Source organism: Ischnura elegans, chromosome 5, assembly GCF_921293095.1.
Source record: "Ischnura elegans chromosome 5, ioIscEleg1.1, whole genome shotgun sequence".
Classification (NCBI taxonomy): Eukaryota; Metazoa; Arthropoda; class Insecta; order Odonata; family Coenagrionidae; genus Ischnura; species Ischnura elegans.
The window spans coordinates 1490591-1500214 of NC_060250.1; the positions used below are offsets into that span (position 1 = coordinate 1490591).

Consider the following 9624-nt stretch of genomic DNA (forward strand, 5'->3'; position numbering starts at 1 on the left):
GCCAAATTTTGTTAAGTTGCATTTATCAAATAAATAAATATTGCGTCCAGGTTATACGGCTGACGCTACACCAATTTTTAACGTTGCAAATATCACTCTGTGATCGCTTATACCGTCAATAATATCGAGTTGTTTTATCAACTTAGGATGGCTTACTGCTATAAGGTCTAATATCTTATTTCGTCTCGTAGGCTTGTCAACTACTTGGGCGGGAGATTGATTTGCAAGTATGTTGAGTAATACCTCGCTGATTTCACTATTCCTTGAATTCGGTTTTACAGTGTAAGTATCCCAGTTTATGGATGGAAGATTAAAATCTCCCCCGATTACTATTACACTTTTACTATCTCCCTGAGTAAATGCGGATATTTGATTTTCTAGAAGGTACATAATATCGACTTCGGAGTTCGGCGGTCTATAAAAAGAGCAAATATGAAAACTCCTTTTGTTTCGTTGTTTAATTGTACACCATACGCTTTCTATTTCGTTGTCAATTATTTCGTGGGTGGCGCTGTGTAAATGTAATTTAACTGCTATAAAAACTCCGCTACCTGTTCTATTGCGTAGATCGCATCTGTAAATTTTATACTCTGGAGGAAAAACTTCGCTTTCGCTAATATTTTCCGTAAGCCAACTGTCTGTCCCCATGACCACGTCAGCGTCCTGAAAAATATGCTCGATTTCGGACCTATGTTTTTAGAACCGAAATGAACGTCATATGCGAGGAAACGGGAGAAGTCTATATTAAGCAGGCGAATAGGAGAGAAAAAGAATTTTAGGTGCAGGACATAAAAGCCAAGCTAAAAAATACGACATCAAAAAGAATACATAAGGGATGTTCCAGGTATGTGTGGGTCTAATAATCTACCAGGAGCTTCACCCTGCAACAAATGCAATTCATCTAATGCAACAAAAATCCCGTGGATTTTAACTCAACAAATTATTATTTCAATAGGATAGAATATCTCCTAAGATTAAAATTCACAAGCATTCCCTGCTGGTTATTGTATTAATATTTTAACGGTGAAAACCTTGTAGGACTGGACGGAAACGAAAAATTATTCCGGGGAAAATAGGGAGAAAATCATTATGTTTTCTGCATTTCCCACAAGAAATGTACCACACGTAGGTCCCCTTAGCAACGCTTAGAATGAGGCAAATAAGATGAGCAGCCATAAATATATCACTTCTTGTCTTCGATAAAAATCTATGATACACCTAGGAAGAGTAAAAAAATCACCCATAACCGCTACGAACGACCAAATGTGCGTGAAAACGAAACGTAATTACCCACAATTAATTCCATCGCCACTTAATTACGCCATTTGTACCTCAAGCTTCACCCGAGAACAAAGGCAACGACTTCATTAGATCATATCGCGGAGTTCTTGGAGGTCTAAGACAGATTGAAAGCGTAAGAGGATTGGCTCAATAAGAGGCTATTTCTCGGACAAGGCGACCTTATCTGTGCCGTTCAATAAGCCACGAATATACGTCTACATGTTCCAGCAAAAGAAAGAGAGTTAAATCGTTTCATCACGATAAATCGCTCAAGCACACACATAACGCAATTGCTTTCTCTACCGTCCTTACAGCGGATGCTTAAAATGCCCTATAGATTCTCATCGCAGGCATTGACCTATACAAACGGAAGATAAGAAAATAATCTGCGATGTAAATTTAGATTTTTCTGGAAGAAAGGGGAATGGGGTTTATTTCGCTGGCAGTGAGGTAAATGTGGAAGCCGTGATATTGAATAGGAATAAAAGGCAGAGTGTGGGTGGGAAGCAGCATATGGTGGGGTAAGTCGTAAGCGAAGGTATAATTAAAAAGACGACTGAATTGGATTGGATGTTTCTGATGAAATACATGCGCAGACGCCAAAAATTACCCGATTGAGAACTATTGAGTTTGGGCGGCTTGATGTTCTTCCTTCGCTCAGCTCTGCAGAACTTCCGAGGAATTTTCCCTTGAAATGAGGGAGGAGTAGCAAGCCGTGACACATTGCACATGCAGCAAATGGTTAGGGGCCTTGAAGCGGTGCTGGACGACGCGGAAATGGTAGTCAAAATTCACTCCACAGTCAACTGCCCAAATGGTTATGCAATATGGTGGTTGAATTTCAACAAATAAATAAGCGCGTAAGAATTCAATAGCCATGCAACGTCCTATGGACCTATTGATAGATATTGCGAAGTTTTAAGAACAGAAAAATATTTACAGTGTGTTTGTGAGCAGCATCAAGTCATCCGTCACTGGGGCTCGATCCGTGGAACCCCTGATTCGAAGCATGAAGCCTTTACCCACTACACCACCCGAACGATTGGGTGTTAGGGCAGTCTCAATGCCCAATATGTCGGCTGTGTCCACTATGTCCCGACGAGAGTGGATTCCATTGTAGGTGAGTCGAGGGCGAAGCATACTTCGGAGAATATGGCGAAGAATTCGTAGCTGGATCTTTTGCGCCTTGTGATAATGCGACGGGTATGATTATTTCCCCGGTATAAGGGATATATTGCTTTTAAAACTCCCGGTTGTATGAGAGCATTACGAGGGCAAAATATTGGTAGACAAGTAGTTCCTGAACTGGCCGCTCTCAGACGCCAACGAGCTTTGCGTTAATTTTTTCCGCCACTGTACTAGAATATTTATGATTCACACGAATGATGCTTGGTACTGCATTTACATTGGTGAGTCTTCTACAGCAAGCGTTAGACAGGGTAGGCTATGCCAACTGAACTGTTCCTGATTGACTTTCATGAGTCATGATAAGTTTTGACCTTGCTTAATCATTTATAATACGAAGAAAACAATTGTTTTTGTACAAATATAGAGCATACAATAGAGCGAAAAGAAAATCGGTAATTAAGTGCAAGCCTTCTTACTGCTTTAATTTCCGTGACGGAGGTCCGCAATACCCTCACATTTCAAAGCACTGATTGCTTTTCATATTTTAGCAGATGAGATAAATTAGCGGTATGATAACTTTTTTGCGAATTTAATCTAAGTTTTCTACCAGTTAAGGTGGAGTGTTTTGCAGAAACCTGTCTTCCCCCTGTCTTCCCTCCCAACTTTGACTTTCTTCTTCCATTCGGGGTAAGACCCATTCATTTTTTCCATTTTCCAAGTTCCCATTCTGTCTCTCGCTTACCCCACAATCTCACCCCGAACACGGTTTTTAACTTCCCCTCTCCGTTCAGTATTCCCCTGCCATGAAACTTACGTTACAGCTATCATCATTTTACATTAAATTCGAGTGAACCTATCCGTTAATATTTCTTGTACAAATTCATTATTCATCTCTAAAGTCTTATGTAATTACTGCGTACTGGACATTCAAACAATTCGAGAAGAGAGCTTGGTGATCCTAACAATCGTTCTGGCCATCTCTCAACAAGTGAGATGAATAACTTTCAACAAAAATACTTAGTATAGGAGTGGGTGAGAAGCCAAGGGGAACAAATGATTTCTTTTTTAAACAGAGTTATGTGCAGATATCACGCAAAGAAAACAAACGAGTTGAACTATATATTTAGTAGTGTATTTGATTTTCTACTCGATGCCAGCCCAGAATATACACTCACTCGAATCCCTTGGCATCCAAGTTTTAGTGCATTTCTTTTAAAAATTAACTTTACCAAACTTCGACAAGAAATAAATCACTTGTACCCCTTGGCTTCGCACCCCCTCATATAAAAATACTGTCAGCACATGGTTTCAGGGAAAATTATAACGGTTAATTTAAATCCATATGCATGGATTATTGAGAGTACGTACTTAAACAAGGCGGACTGTACAAATCCCGCTCCAGATGTACTTATTTTACCAAATCCGGTCCAATATTTGAGTAAATAATACGACCAATATAAAAAATAATAAAAAATAACCAATTGAAATTCTTTTGGCATCCGACCCCCAAGGTAATACCTTAGTAACAGTTTGTTACAAAAAATGTTGCTGATATACTATTTTTCAATCTCCTCTCTTTTTCTTTCACCAGTTTCATTTAAAAACAGCTCTCGAGAATGATGCGTAAGCATTGAAACCGGTCGTGTAAGATTAAAAAAGTGAGGAAAGTTACCACAGCCGCCTCAATTATTATTAGCCATGGAATTCTACACATTCAACTTGTCGACAGTCTGTCTGATTCGTTTAAAAACGTTGATCCAGAGAACGAGGTTATCTCTTACAAAATTACAAATATCTACACTCAGTAAGAACTTTTAAAGCGCTTCAAGAAACTAAATACAGACGAATAAATGGAATAACATGATTACTTAAACGACAAAATGAAAATAAATGTGACTTACCAGAGTAACGGAGTTGACAGACTATACAAAATGTCCCGAACCACTTGGAGATGATGTATGTCGAAATGTAGGACTGCTTCAGGCCGGAGGGAGGGCTGGAAATTCAAAGACGAGACGAGATATATAAGGTTGTGACAGCACTTGGTGAATCAACTGCTTCATCATTTCAATCACTTGCACAGATCTCTGCAATTGGTGTTCATTTCGTCCATTGTCACTTTAAGGGATAAATTCCTAACTTTGCCTGCTAAGTCACTAATCGCAGCACAGGAGTATATGTCGTTAAACAAAAGCTTAAATCACGACGATTTTAGGCCAAAATCACAGTTTTCTGTAGCTCTACTTAACTTTTTCACCGGCTCGTAAAAAATAAAATAAAGGTTCGCAGTCGCAGCTGGAGTGTCGTGGCTTCAAAAGACCCTGGCTGCAGTCCCCAGCGCCCTCCACTACAAGGCCCGCGACTTGCCGCAGTAGGTTAAAACACACGCCGGTAACATTAGCGAGGAAGAATGTTGAATGGCATTCCTTGCCTTACTAGGATGTCTTTGAAAACCACAATACTACCGAATTCCGTCTCACACGATTGTCTGCGAGACATAGAGAAGTTGGCACAACACCCAAAGACACAAATATTAATATGAGTCATTCACCACGGGAAATATTCTAACGCACATACTTCGAGATGACAGCTGTCATAAACTCTCCCCACTAAGTCGATATCAGTCCTATTTTTCCAGATCCACTCTTCATTCCAGTTTAGGGGAAAATGGGAAGCTTAGGTGCAAAGTGACGTAGTATGGAAGGAGACACTTTGACGAGACAGTAACACAGAGTAGTGGTTGTCTCGCAATATTTAGTGCACGAGGCGATAGATAAGAGTGACGGTCAGAAGAAAGGAGCTGGCAGTGCTGCATAGAGATGCCACGGTCACTGTTGGCCGACAACAATACGCGAAGCGGCGAAAACTCACAGTGCGGTAATCATAAAAAAAACCACGTCCCGGAGAAGTCAGATGGGAGGGAAAACACTCTACGTAGCAGAGTCACTGACTCGAGAGGATAAGTCAAAAATAATGCGGCAGCGGCAGAGGAATCGGTTATCATGCGGGGGCGTCCAACGGCCGGCCGGCGAGTGGCTTCAGGTATTAAGGCGGCGGAGGGTCGCTCGTCATCGCGAATGCATCTCCCTCGGCGGGGAATCGGGAGACACGTGTGAGTCCAACTTCAGAGGGTTGGGGAAGGGGGGGGAGCGAGTGGTAACGCACGGCCGGAGCCGGTCGAGTGAACTGCCGAACGGCGAGAGAAATAGTGGTGATGATGGGAGAGAAAGGAGGTGAGGGGTTGCGATGTGAGGGGCGGGGGAGGAGGGGAAGAGAGGGGTGAAGGGCGGATAAGTGGGGAATGAGACGCAAACGCTTAAAAAATGCACCCCTAAGTAACTCGGCATATTCCCAGGCAGGAGACACGCGTTCACAGGAGAAGTCAAACCCACTTCACCCGTTATTTTTTGCAAAGAGTTCGCAAATTACACGTTTAAAACCTAATGCTTTCGTCTTTAAATTTTCCGGATACCTCGCTAATGTTGACCCAGGTCAGTTTAAATTTTACTCTTCATTTTCTCGTGCGTTAAGCAGGCATAAAAAACTGCATTCATGGACATAAAAATTTCAGTGTTGAAATAACCTAAGATATTTCTACAAGGAATGAGTGAAAGACATGTGTTTATGTAGGACCTGAGTCAGAAAAACTGTTCGGGATTCTCTTTAAGGCATTTCGGGAGAGGTGGATACTTTTTTTTTGAGAGATCAGATTCTATCAGTATCTTCTCATTTTGGGGAAGAAGGTTTCAGCCCCACACCCATTTGGTCTTCGGTCTCCAGGTCCGACAGAAGCGATAAATTGAGAGAGATCCTTTGCCCAACGGATGGAAATGGGAACGGATAGAAAATTAAATATGAGCAGCGGAGCTTCGATTAATTCAGTTTCGTGCTGAGAGTAAAGTTTCGTCCCGGGTCGAAACTAAACCCCTTGGTGATTTTAATTCCGTGCGGGAACGAGACTAAACTTAGGTGTCGTATATTCGTTCGAAACGAGACATTTCCGTTTCGTTTCACTTACTATCCTTGTTCAAAATATTTATTAACTGTCCGATATTTTTATAGTATTTTTTAGAGGAAGCAAAACTAGTATTAACCTGGGTCTTAAAGTTTAAAGTATACCGGGACTAGCCACGGTGATAACTTATACGGGAGTCACCCGCAATGCACAATCGTGCGAAAGATCCACAGAGAAAAAATCATCCCGGTCAAGGCGAATGATTTTTTCTCTGTGGATCTTTCGCACTGGGTCTTAAAGTTTGGGTAGAAAGAGGACAGAGGTCAAATGATAAAAGTGTAGGATGACGCATCCGCGGATGTTCACGATATTTCAAAATGTGTGCGAGCCATCTAACGGATGGGAAAAGAACGGAAAGGGATGAAAACGTATGACTAGTTCTGCTCATACATTTTCATCCTATGAAGTAGAAATGCTCTTACTTTGATAGTTCATTATGACCGAGTTAAATTCCTATGCCGGAATTATTGAGGAAGTTAGAATGTTATGAGGAAAATTTTCTCAGAATTATTCCCATCCTACACTGATTGCATAACATTCTAACTCATGTAGCTTATGATGCCTTGATTAATAATTTAACCCATTTTTATCCATTCACCATTTGTAAGCGCGCTGGTCACCACAGAAAAGACGGCTCTTAACCTCAAATCAACCTTGATTTTCACTAGCTTTGAATGAATTGAATATCATCACACACAACCGAGCGGCTAGGAACAAATATTTACGGACGCAAGAGTCAAATTCATATTTTATAAATCAATTTTTAGAAATAAAAATACTATGAGTAACTTCAACATAATATTTGAAAAATCTTCTAGGGATACCGCGCGAGTAAGATTATATGAGAGCGCCGAAGTTTCCGGATTGCAGTAGCTGCGAGAATGGGTAGCGAGTCGGTACCCGAAACGTCAGCGCTCTCATATAATCTTACCCGCGCGGTGTCCCGAGAAGATTTTTCAAAAGTTATTCGCCGGGAAAGCGTTAAATCATATATTCAACGTAGTAGTTTCCAAAGCGATAACGGATCTTTGCAGGCGAGAGAATTCATGTCAAAGAATTGGGCAGGAGACGGTTATTTCGAAGTATAAATTGAGGGGAATAAAACACTCGTCAACCTCAGTAGAGGGACTCGAAAGTGAGACAATGATTAAAATATTGAGGGGGGAAGATGACGCGTTTGGTTTTGACGAGGAAAGAGTGATTGGAGGTGGGCCAGGGCGGGAGCCTGGGGTCAAATATTTTTCGGGCCATCCATTTGGTGGTGAAAGGGGTTGAGGGGGGGGGTGGAAATGAGGGCCGTAATTGGGGGGGTAGGATGTATGGGTGTGGGGGAGGGTGGTCGAAACTGCCCGTTGGTGTGGTCTGAGGAGAACGCGGTTGTTTGCAGGGAGAGGCCGTTTGAAGTTTGACGCATTCACCCCAAGAAAAGTGAGCAAGGGGTCACCTGGTTCCTACGTCACAGTTTCTCCAATGATTGCATACCACAAGTTCCACCTTTGAAGAGTTTCGATGATACAGTGACAGACAGCTAATAGTAAAACATCAACCATAAAGTACTCCAATCTTCGAAATCAAAGGATTTCAACACTGTTTTTTCATTCAGGATTCAAAGGATATCATTCTGGTTTAGAACGGCCACGTGTATTCTTATAATGTACTCTGACTGTTTATAGTACGATTCTAGCGATTAAGGTCTTCCTCATAGAATTATCCTTTAAAATCGCTGGCACAGAAATGGTTTCCTTGATTCGCTGACGGTAGGACCCGCCCGTTTTTGCAGTGCGGGATTCCTCGTCCCATCCCTTCCTTCCCTATCCCGAATATTTTTACACGACCGGGCGCGTGGCGTACTTATTACATTACGGTCGGCTATAAAAAAAATTGGTTACCAGTAAAAGCGCAGGGAAATGATTATCTTACACTCTTAAAATTTCATTTTCAACTGAGCCGGTTGTAAAACGTAACCGTGGTGGTTGATAATAAATTTTCCTTGGGAAAAGTTGTTTGAGAAATAACTTCACGAAGTCTATCGATGAAGAAAGAAAAAAACGTTTACATTGCGCGTGACATAGTTTATTTTACCTGTGTTGACAAGTTATGACCCAAAATTTCACCAAATATTAAGCATTATGTGGTTGTCAATGTTTTGGTCAAAGTAGGCGTGGCTTATCCTACCCAAGCACCCCCATTTCGGCCATACTTCGCTCCACGCTCGAAACCAGTGGTCCCCCCTCCAGATATTTTAAACACCCTTGCTTAATGACCATATAGAGACTGTACTGCAATCAAAATACTTTTCCCTCTGAGAGAGCTTTTAATACAATCAAAATGAGATTTCCATTCGAAGTACAAAACATGAATTTACGAAAAGGTGTCTGCTGCGTGATAACGATAAATTATACTCAATTCTTCCGGGTATTCACCGACTTCTCACGAGTCGATTACATACTTACTTAATTAGAGATATAGCCCATTCACTCGCTCACGGTGAAATTTTATCGAATGAAGGAACCACTCACAAGACAAAAAGCAAAAAACGCTGGGCTTGCATACAAAATACCAAGAAGTAGAAGAGATACGGTTGCTCCTTCGTCGGGAGTCGGTGACGACATCAACCTACCTGCGAAAGGGTTTGCAAAATCCATAATTCCCCGTGAATGTTTCGAGAAGTATGCGATGAATCGAAAATTGTAAAAATGCGGGACTTTCAAAACCTGCGACCATCGGCAAAAACAAGAACTCGGTGAACAAGCCCAATCACTATTCACGGATAAAGTTTTTTATTCTTACAAAGTACCTAAATTATTTCTCTTCATCAAATACACTGGAAATTTTTAGATAAGCATAGCATTATTTTTAATGAGAGACGCTCGATTCTTCGCCAGCTGAAGATTCAAACACTACTAAGCAATTGGGGAATGAAACACTCAAATGGCCGTAACAGGGGTAATACCGGTTTCGGAATTCAAGATTTCCATCTCAACTCAACTGAGGTTTTAGGCTTCACTTCAACAAAGTTGGGTGATAAAAAAACAATAGACACCGCTGAAATATATAGCTAGAGAGGGAGGGTGAATGGTTGTGGAGTTGAGGGTGGAAGAGGAGAGGGGGGGAATAGTGGTTGGGCGTAAGGACGTAAGACGAGCCCCCTGTTACGGCCATTGGAGCATTTCTTTCCCCAGTTGACCTTGAGACCGTAG

At 41.5% G+C, this 9624-nt stretch overlaps 1 long non-coding RNA gene across 1 annotated transcript in view; it reads right to left on the reverse strand.

The window, feature by feature from the left end:
* LOC124158418 overlaps positions 1 to 5454 on the reverse strand; it is a 59885-nt gene extending 54431 nt beyond the window's left edge. The window contains exon 1 of the long non-coding RNA XR_006864783.1: positions 4311 to 5454. This is a non-coding gene — a long non-coding RNA (uncharacterized LOC124158418). The remainder of the gene's footprint in view (positions 1 to 4310) is intronic.
* Positions 5455 to 9624: the final 4170 nt, after the last annotated feature.